General features: G+C 39.9%; 3 non-coding genes across 3 annotated transcripts; all 3 read left to right on the forward strand.

Annotated features, from left to right (window-relative positions):
• The first annotated feature begins 714 nt into the window (after positions 1-714).
• Trnaa-ugc (transfer RNA alanine (anticodon UGC)) lies at positions 715-787 on the forward strand. Its single transcript has one exon. It is a non-coding gene; the product is annotated as a tRNA-Ala (tRNA).
• Positions 788-2,116: 1,329 nt separating this feature from the next.
• Trnaa-ugc (transfer RNA alanine (anticodon UGC)) lies at positions 2,117-2,189 on the forward strand. Its single transcript has one exon. It is a non-coding gene; the product is annotated as a tRNA-Ala (tRNA).
• Positions 2,190-5,033: 2,844 nt separating this feature from the next.
• Positions 5,034-5,106, forward strand: Trnaa-ugc (transfer RNA alanine (anticodon UGC)). Its single transcript has one exon. It is a non-coding gene; the product is annotated as a tRNA-Ala (tRNA).
• The last annotated feature ends 4,763 nt before the right edge of the window (positions 5,107-9,869 follow it).

Consider the following 9,869-nt stretch of genomic DNA (forward strand, 5'->3'; position numbering starts at 1 on the left):
TTCACTGTAGCGTTTTCACCGGAAAATGATAAATAATTGAAAAATACGCTAGAATTCACTAGAAATTGCTTTGTTGTTGTTGTTGTTTTTAGATAAACGGATATACACTGTATTATAAGCGTTGGATATTCCCTTTGCAGTCTTGAATAAAGACTAAGCGCTGTGGACATCATAACCTTTGGATATTCCCTTCGCTGCCTTCAATAAAGACTAAGCGCACCGCGTTTACAACAGAATACCTGTGAACATAGAGAAGACAGTGCTCTTCTTTGTATAGCGGTTGGTCTCGATTCAGAAGTACAGGGATATAACAACGAGACCAAATTGGTTTAAAATTCATTTACTATGACTAAGCTACTCATTTGGAAATGCTATCATAGCTTGATATGCATGGTTATGCCCGACAAACAAAATGACACCAAAAAGGTATTGCCACCTCAGATGGTACCAATATCCGGCCTGGCCCATGGACTATTTGTTTCCTATACAACACACTGTTCAGAAACCGTTACAAGCTAACATAGCCCCTGGAGCTATACTGCTCCGTGTGAATAGCCAATAGTGAAAATAAAATGGGATAAGACAGCAGCAGATTTCGTCCTTTCAACTAACTCAGGTGGCACAGAGGTTGTCAAGAAACCGTGACTACTGAAGGAAATCATTCAAGAAAGCAAGTTAGCTATAAGTATTTACTTTTACATGTAAGAATCTTGAGGGGGGCTAGCTCAAATGGTAGAGCGCTCGTTTTGCATACGAGAGGTACCGGGATCGATCCCCGGGCTCTCCAAGGTGAAAGTTTTTATTCTTTTAATTCCTTGTTGTCACTTTATATTGCTCTACTTTTGATAGTTCATCATATAACTTTAAAACTGTATAGTATCTCGCGGGACACATGAGAAGAAAATATTTTAAACTGCCTTTAATATTGTTTAAAGGTGATTGGAGGGGTTTTATAGCTGCTGTTTCTGCTGCCAGCATGCTGTCTTGGACTTTTCCTATCGTCTTCAGAAGTGGCATAGGATCGAATATACGTAGCTTCGGCCCACCTTTAATCCTCAAGGCATCGAGTGTACACCGAGTATGCTGCCTAATATACACATAAACGTTTGCTTTGTTGCCATCAGATGCAGCGAATTTTGTATTACACCAAGAAATGCAACGGGTCTGGTCTTATCACATGAATAGCCAGCTTGGGGTCTCTTTAGATCATCATTTAATGTATTTATGTGATGTCAGTAGGTATATACCACGTGAATTGTATTCACGGATTCTAATTCCATATAACCATGTATATCAACTGGCATCTAATCCGTCAAGATGACCAAACAGGCTCTACTTAAGACGTTTTCATGTGTTGCCATAACGCTCCAGTTTCCCGTGACCACGTTTGTTTCTTCTTCTTTTTTCGACAAAAAAAAAAAATAATAATGCAATAAATTGAAGAAAGCAAGTCAACAATAACAATGGCGACCAGCCTTTAGGGGAGCTAAAAGAGTAGCTCAAATCTCAGATGGTAGAGCGCTCGTTTTGCATGAGAGATGTACCAGGATTGATGCCAGGGTTTTCCACGATCAAGGTCTTTTCATACCTTATAGCTCGCTCTTGTTTAAACTAAAATTTCACTACAATTTTCAGAAAATACATCTGATTGGATAACTACGAGGAAAATTATTTCAAAATGTCATCTAAATTCTTTTTAAGTGATCAGAGAGGATGAACAGAAGCTGCTCTTACTGTCTCCAGCATGTTGTATTGGAGGTTCCCCTATAATCTTCGGAAATGGCAAAGGAAACTATCTTGCTTCCTCTCTGCATTAATCTTCAAGACATCAAATTTACATAGTGAACAATCCTTTATTTTGATGCCATCAGATACAGCGACCTTTGTTTCCTATACAACACACTGTTCAGAAACCGTTACAAGCTAACATAGCCCCTGGAGCTATACTGCTCCGTGAGAATAGCCAATAGTGAAATGGGATAAGACAGCAGCAGATTTCGTCCTTTCAACTAACTCAGGTGGCACAGAGGTTGTCAAGAAACCGTGACTACTGAAGGAAATCATTCAAGAAAGCAAGTTAGCTATAAGTATTTACTTTTACATGTAAGAATCTTGAGGGGGGCTAGCTCAAATGGTAGAGCGCTCGTTTTGCATACGAGAGGTACCGGGATCGATCCCCGGGCTCTCCAAGGTGAAAGTTTTTATTCTTTTAATTCCTTGTTGTCACTTTATATTGCTCTACTTTTGATAGTTCATCATATAACTTTAAAACTGTATAGTATCTCGCGGGACACATGAGAAGAAAATATTTTAAACTGCCTTTAATATTGTTTAAAGGTGATTGGAGGGGTTTTATAGCTGCTGTTTCTGCTGCCAGCATGCTGTCTTGGACTTTTCCTATCGTCTTCAGAAGTGGCATAGGATCGAATATACGTAGCTTCGGCCCACCTTTAATCCTCAAGGCATCGAGTGTACGCCGAGTATGCATGCCTAATATACACATAAACGTTTGCTTTGTTGCCATCAGATGCAGCGAATTTTGTATTACACCAAGAAATGCAACGGGTTTAGTTTGAAGGTCACTATGATAATGCTCAAGAAGCTGTATTGATCATCTCCTCGTCTGGTCTTATCACATGAATAGCCAGCTTGGGGTCTCTTTAGATCATCATTTAGTGTATTTATGTGATGTCAGTAGGTATATACCACGTGAATTGTATTCACGGATTCTAATTCCATATAACCATGTATATCAACTGGCATCTAATCCGTCAAGATGACCACGCAAACAGGCTCTACTTAAGACGTTTTCATGTGTTGCCATAACGCTCCAGTTTCCCGTGACCACGTTTGTTTCTTCTTCTTTTTTCGACAAAAAAAATAATAATGCAATAAATTGAAGAAAGCAAGTCAACAATAACAATGGCGACCAGCCTTTAGGGGAGCTAAAAGAGTAGCTCAAATCTCAGATGGTAGAGCGCTCGTTTTGCATGAGAGATGTACCAGGATTGATGCCAGGGTTTTCCACGATCAAGGTCTTTTCATACCTTATAGCTCGCTCTTGTTTAAACTAAAATTTCACTACAATTTTCAGAAAATACATCTGATTGGATAACTACGAGGAAAATTATTTCAAAATGTCATCTAAATTCTTTTTAAGTGATCAGAGAGGATGAACAGAAGCTGCTCTTACTGTCTCCAGCATGTTGTATTGGAGGTTCCCCTATAATCTTCGGAAATGGCAAAGGAAACTATCTTGCTTCCTCTCTGCATTAATCTTCAAGACATCAAATTTACATAGTGAACAATCCTTTATTTTGATGCCATCAGATACAGCGACCTTTGTTTCCTATACAACACACTGTTCAGAAACCGTTACAAGCTAACATAGCCCCTGGAGCTATACTGCTCCGTGAGAATAGCCAATAGTGAAATGGGATAAGACAGCAGCAGATTTCGTCCTTTCAACTAACTCAGGTGGCACAGAGGTTGTCAAGAAACCGTGACTACTGAAGGAAATCATTCAAGAAAGCAAGTTTGCTATAAGTATTTACTTTTACATGTAAGAATCTTGAGGGGGGCTAGCTCAAATGGTAGAGCGCTCGTTTTGCATACGAGAGGTACCGGGATCGGTCCCCGGGCTCTCCAAGGTGAAAGTTTTTATTCTTTTAATTCCTTGTTGTCACTTTATATTGCTCTACTTTTGATAGTTCATCATATAACTTTAAAACTGTATAGTATCTCGCGGGACACATGAGAAGAAAATATTTTAAACTGCCTTTAATATTGTTTAAAGGTGATTGGAGGGGTTTTATAGCTGCTGTTTCTGCTGCCAGCATGCTGTCTTGGACTTTTCCTATCGTCTTCAGAAGTGGCATAGGATCGAATATACGTAGCTTCGGCCCACCTTTAATCCTCAAGGCATCGAGTGTACGCCGAGTATGCATGCCTAATATACACATAAACGTTTGCTTTGTTGCCATCAGATGCAGCGAATTTTGTATTACACCAAGAAATGCAACGGGTTTAGTTTGAAGGTCACTATGATATATGCTCAAGAAGCTGTATTGATCATCTCCTCGTCTGGTCTTATCACATGAATAGCCAGCTTGGGGTCTCTTTAGATCATCATTTAGTGTATTTATGTGATGTCAGTAGGTATATACCACGTGAATTGTATTCACGGATTCTAATTCCATATAACCATGTATATCAACTGGTATCTAATCCGTCAAGATGACCAAACAGGCTCTACTTAAGACGTTTTCATGTGTTGCCATAACGCTCCAGTTTCCCGTGACCACGTTTGTTTCTTCTTCTTTTTTCGACAAAAAAATGATAATAATGCAATAAGTTGAAGAAAGCATGTCAACAATAACAATGGCGACCATCCTTTAGGGGAGCTAAAAGAGTAGCTCAATTCTCAGATGGTAGAGCGCTCGTTTTGCATGAGAGATGTACCAGGATTGATGCCAGGGTTTTCCACGATCAAGGTCTTTTCATACCTTATAGCTCGCTCTTGTTTAAACTAAAATTTCACTACAATTTTCAGAAAATACATCTGATTGGATAACTACGAGGAAAATTATTTCAAAATGTCATCTAAATTCTTTTTAAGTGATCAGAGAGGATGAACAGAAGCTGCTCTTACTGTCTCCAGCATGTTGTATTGGAGGTTCCCCTATAATCTTCGGAAATGGCAAAGGAAACTATCTTGCTTCCTCTCTGCATTAATCTTCAAGGCATCAAATTTACATACTGAACAATCCTTTATTTTGATGCCATCAGATACAGCGACCTTTGTTTCCTATACAACACACTGTTCAGAAACCGTTACAAGCTAACATAGCCCCTGGAGCTATACTGCTCCGTGAGAATAGCCAATAGTGAAATGGGATAAGACAGCAGCAGATTTCGTCCTTTCAACTAACTCAGGTGGCACAGAGGTTGTCAAGAAACCGTGACTACTGAAGGAAATCATTCAAGAAAGCAAGTTAGCTATAAGTATTTACTTTTACATGTAAGAATCTTGAGGGGGGCTAGCTCAAATGGTAGAGCGCTCGTTTTGCATACGAGAGGTACCGGGATCGATCCCCGGGCTCTCCAAGGTGAAAGTTTTTATTCTTTTAATTCCTTGTTGTCACTTTATATTGCTCTACTTTTGATAGTTCATCATATAACTTTAAAACTGTATAGTATCTCGCGGGACACATGAGAAGAAAATATTTTAAACTGCCTTTAATATTGTTTAAAGGTGGTTTTATAGCTGCTGTTTCTGCTGCCAGCATGCTGTCTTGGACTTTTCCTATCGTCTTCAGAAGTGGCATAGGATCGAATATACGTAGCTTCGGCCCACCTTTAATCCTCAAGGCATCGAGTGTACGCCGAGTATGCATGCCTAATATACACATAAACGTTTGCTTTGTTGCCATCAGATGCAGCGAATTTTGTATTACACCAAGAAATGCAACGGGTTTAGTTTGAAGGTCACTATGATATATGCTCAAGAAGCTGTATTGATCATCTCCTCGTCTGGTCTTATCACATGAATAGCCAGCTTGGGGTCTCTTTAGATCATCATTTAGTGTATTTATGTGATGTCAGTAGGTATATACCACGTGAATTGTATTCACGGATTCTAATTCCATATAACCATGTATATCAACTGGCATCTAATCCGTCAAGATGACCAAACAGGCTCTACTAAGACGTTTTCATGTGTTGCCATAACGCTCCAGTTTCCCGTGACCACGTTTGTTTCTTCTTCTTTTTTCGACAAAAAAAAGATAATAATGCAATAAGTTGAAGAAAGCAAGTCAACAATAACAATGGCGACCATCCTTTAGGGGAGCTAAAAGAGTAGCTCAATTCTCAGATGGTAGAGCGCTCGTTTTGCATGAGAGATGTACCAGGATTGATGCCAGGGTTTTCCACGATCAAGGTCTTTTCATACCTTATAGCTCGCTCTTGTTTAAACTAAAATTTCACTACAATTTTCAGAAAATACATCTGATTGGATAACTACGAGGAAAATTATTTCAAAATGTCATCTAAATTCTTTTTAAGTGATCAGAGAGGATGAACAGAAGCTGCTCTTACTGTCTCCAGCATGTTGTATTGGAGGTTCCCCTATAATCTTCGGAAATGGCAAAGGAAACTATCTTGCTTCCTCTCTGCATTAATCTTCAAGACATCAAATTTACATAGTGAACAATCCTTTATTTTGATGCCATCAGATACAGCGACCTTTGTTTCCTATACAACACACTGTTCAGAAACCGTTACAAGCTAACATAGCCCCTGGAGCTATACTGCTCCGTGAGAATAGCCAATAGTGAAATGGGATAAGACAGCAGCAGATTTCGTCCTTTCAACTAACTCAGGTGGCACAGAGGTTGTCAAGAAACCGTGACTACTGAAGGAAATTATTCAAGAAAGCAAGTTAGCTATAAGTATTTACTTTTACATGTAAGAATCTTGAGGGGGGCTAGATGGTAGAGCGCTCGTTTTGCATACGAGAGGTACCGGGATCGATCCCCGGGCTCTCCAAGGTGAAAGTTTTTATTCTTTTAATTCCTTGTTGTCACTTTATATTGCTCTACTTTTGATAGTTCATCATATAACTTTAAAACTGTATAGTATCTCGCGGGACACATACAGAGAAGAAAATATTTTAAACTGCCTTTAATATTGTTTAAAGGTGATTGGAGGGGTTTTATAGCTGCTGTTTCTGCTGCCAGCATGCTGCCTTGGACTTTTCCTATCGTCTTCAGAAGTGGCATAGGATCGAATATACGTAGCTTCGGCCCACCTTTAATCCTCAAGGCATCGAGTGTACACCGAGTATGCATGCCTAATATACACATAAACGTTTGCTTTGTTGCCATCAGATGCAGCGAATTTTGTATTACACCAAGAAATGCAACGGGTTTAGTTCGAAGGTCACTATGATATGCTCAAGAAGCTGTATTGATCATCTCCTCGTCTGGTCTTATCACATGAATAGCCAGCTTGGGGTCTCTTTAGATCATCATTAATGTATTTATGTGATGTCAGTAGGTATATACCACGTGAATTGTATTCACGGATTCTAATTCCATATAACCATGTATATCAACTGGCATCTAATCCGTCAAGATGACCAAACAGGCTCTACTTAAGACGTTTTCATGTGTTGCCATAACGCTCCAGTTTCCCGTGACCACGTTTGTTTCTTCTTCTTTTTTCGACAAAAAAAAATAATAATAATGCAATAAGTTGAAGAAAGCAAGTCAACAATAACAATGGCGACCAGCCTTTAGGGGAGCTAAAAGAGTAGCTCAATTCTCAGATGGTAGAGCGCTCGTTTTGCATGAGAGATGTACCAGGATTGATGCCAGGGTTTTCCACGATCAAGGTCTTTTCATACCTTATAGCTCGCTCTTGTTTAAACTAAAATTTCACTACAATTTTCAGAAAATACATCTGATTGGATAACTACGAGGAAAATTATTTCAAAATGTCATCTAAATTCTTTTTAAGTGATCAGAGAGGATGAACAGAAGCTGCTCTTACTGTCTCCAGCATGTTGTATTGGAGGTTCCCCTATAATCTTCGGAAATGGCAAAGGAAACTATCTTGCTTCCTCTCTGCATTAATCTTCAAGACATCAAATTTACATAGTGAACAATCCTTTATTTTGATGCCATCAGATACAGCGACCTTTGTTTCCTATACAACACACTGTTCAGAAACCGTTACAAGCTAACATAGCCCCTGGAGCTATACTGCTCCGTGAGAATAGCCAATAGTGAAATGGGATAAGACAGCAGCAGATTTCGTCCTTTCAACTAACTCAGGTGGCACAGAGGTTGTCAAGAAACCGTGACTACTGAAGGAAATTATTCAAGAAAGCAAGTTAGCTATAAGTATTTACTTTTACATGTAAGAATCTTGAGGGGGGCTAGATGGTAGAGCGCTCGTTTTGCATACGAGAGGTACCGGGATCGATCCCCGGGCTCTCCAAGGTGAAAGTTTTTATTCTTTTAATTCCTTGTTGTCACTTTATATTGCTCTACTTTTGATAGTTCATCATATAACTTTAAAACTGTATAGTATCTCGCGGGACACATGAGAAGAAAATATTTTAAACTGCCTTTAATATCGTTTAAAGGTGATTGGAGGGGTTTTATAGCTGCTGTTTCTGCTGCCAGCATGCTGTCTTGGACTTTTCCTATCGTCTTCAGAAGTGGCATAGGATCGAATATACGTAGCTTCGGCCCACCTTTAATCCTCAAGGCATCGAGTGTACGCCGAGTATGCATGCCTAATATACACATAAACGTTTGCTTTGTTGCCATCAGATGCAGCGAATTTTGTATTACACCAAGAAATGCAACGGGTTTAGTTCGAAGGTCACTATGATATATATGCTCAAGAAGCTGTATTGATCATCTCCTCGTCTGGTCTTATCACATGAATAGCCAGCTTGGGGTCTCTTTAGATCATCATTTAGTGTATTTATGTGATGTCAGTAGGTATATACCACGTGAATTGTATTCACGGATTCTAATTCCATATAACCATGTATATCAACTGGCATCTAATCCGTCAAGATGACCAAACAGGCTCTACTTAAGACGTTTTCATGTGTTGCCATAACGCTCCAGTTTCCCGTGACCACGTTTGTTTCTTCTTCTTTTTTCGACAAAAAAATGACAATAATGCAATAAGTTGAAGAAAGCAAGTCAACAATAACAATGGCGACCAGCCTTTAGGGGAGCTAAAAGAGTAGCTCAATTCTCAGATGGTAGAGCGCTCGTTTTGCATGAGAGATGTACCAGGATTGATGCCAGGGTTTTCCACGATCAAGGTCTTTTCATACCTTATAGCTCGCTCTTGTTTAAACTAAAATTTCACTACAATTTTCAGATAATACATCTGATTGGATAACTACGAGGAAAATTATTTCAAAATGTCATCTAAATTCTTTTTAAGTGATCAGAGAGGATGAACAGAAGCTGCTCTTACTGTCTCCAGCATGTTGTATTGGAGGTTCCCCTATAATCTTCGGAAATGGCAAAGGAAACTATCTTGCTTCCCCCTAACAAAAAAGTCCTGTGGTACTCCCTGTGGTACTTGTCGGTACCACACAATGTACCACACACTTGTAATGTTACCACAGGAACTGTGTGGTACTGTACCACAGGCTTGTAGGGTACTCCCTGTAGTACTTGTCAGTACCACACAATGTACCACATAAATAAATGTTACCACAGGAACTGTGTGGTACTGTTTTACAGGCTCATGTGGTACTCCCTGTGGTACTGGTTGGTACCACACAATGTACCACACAAATATATGTTAACACAGGAACTGTGTGGTACTGTGTCACAGGCTCGTGTGGTACTCTGGGATGTACCACAGGGCAGTACCACAGGACATTACCACAGGAAAGTACCACAGGACAGTACCACAAGACAGTATACACACAAATTGTCCTGTGGTATTTTGGGACGTATACCACACGACAGTACCACAGGACAGTACCGCATGAATTGTCCTGTGGTATTTTGGGACGTACCACAGGAAAGTACCACAGGAGAGTACAACAGGAAAGTACCACAGGACAGTACCACACGACTTGTTCTGTGGTATTAGGACGAACCACAGGACAGTACCACAGGGCAGTTCCACAGGACAGTACCACAGGAAAGTACCACAGGAATTGTCCTGTGGTATTTTGGGACATACCACAGGACAGTACCACAGGACAGTACCTCATGACTTGTCCTGTGGTATTTTGGGACGTACCACAGGACAGTTCCACAGGGCAGTACCACAGGACAGTACTACAGAGCAGTATCACAGAGCAGTACCACATGAAAGTA

This window comes from Diadema antillarum, unplaced genomic scaffold (genome assembly GCF_040938485.1).
Source record: "Diadema antillarum isolate AM-2024a unplaced genomic scaffold, OU_Dant_1.0 seq00001523_RagTag, whole genome shotgun sequence".
NCBI classification, from domain to species: Eukaryota; Metazoa; Echinodermata; class Echinoidea; order Diadematoida; family Diadematidae; genus Diadema; species Diadema antillarum.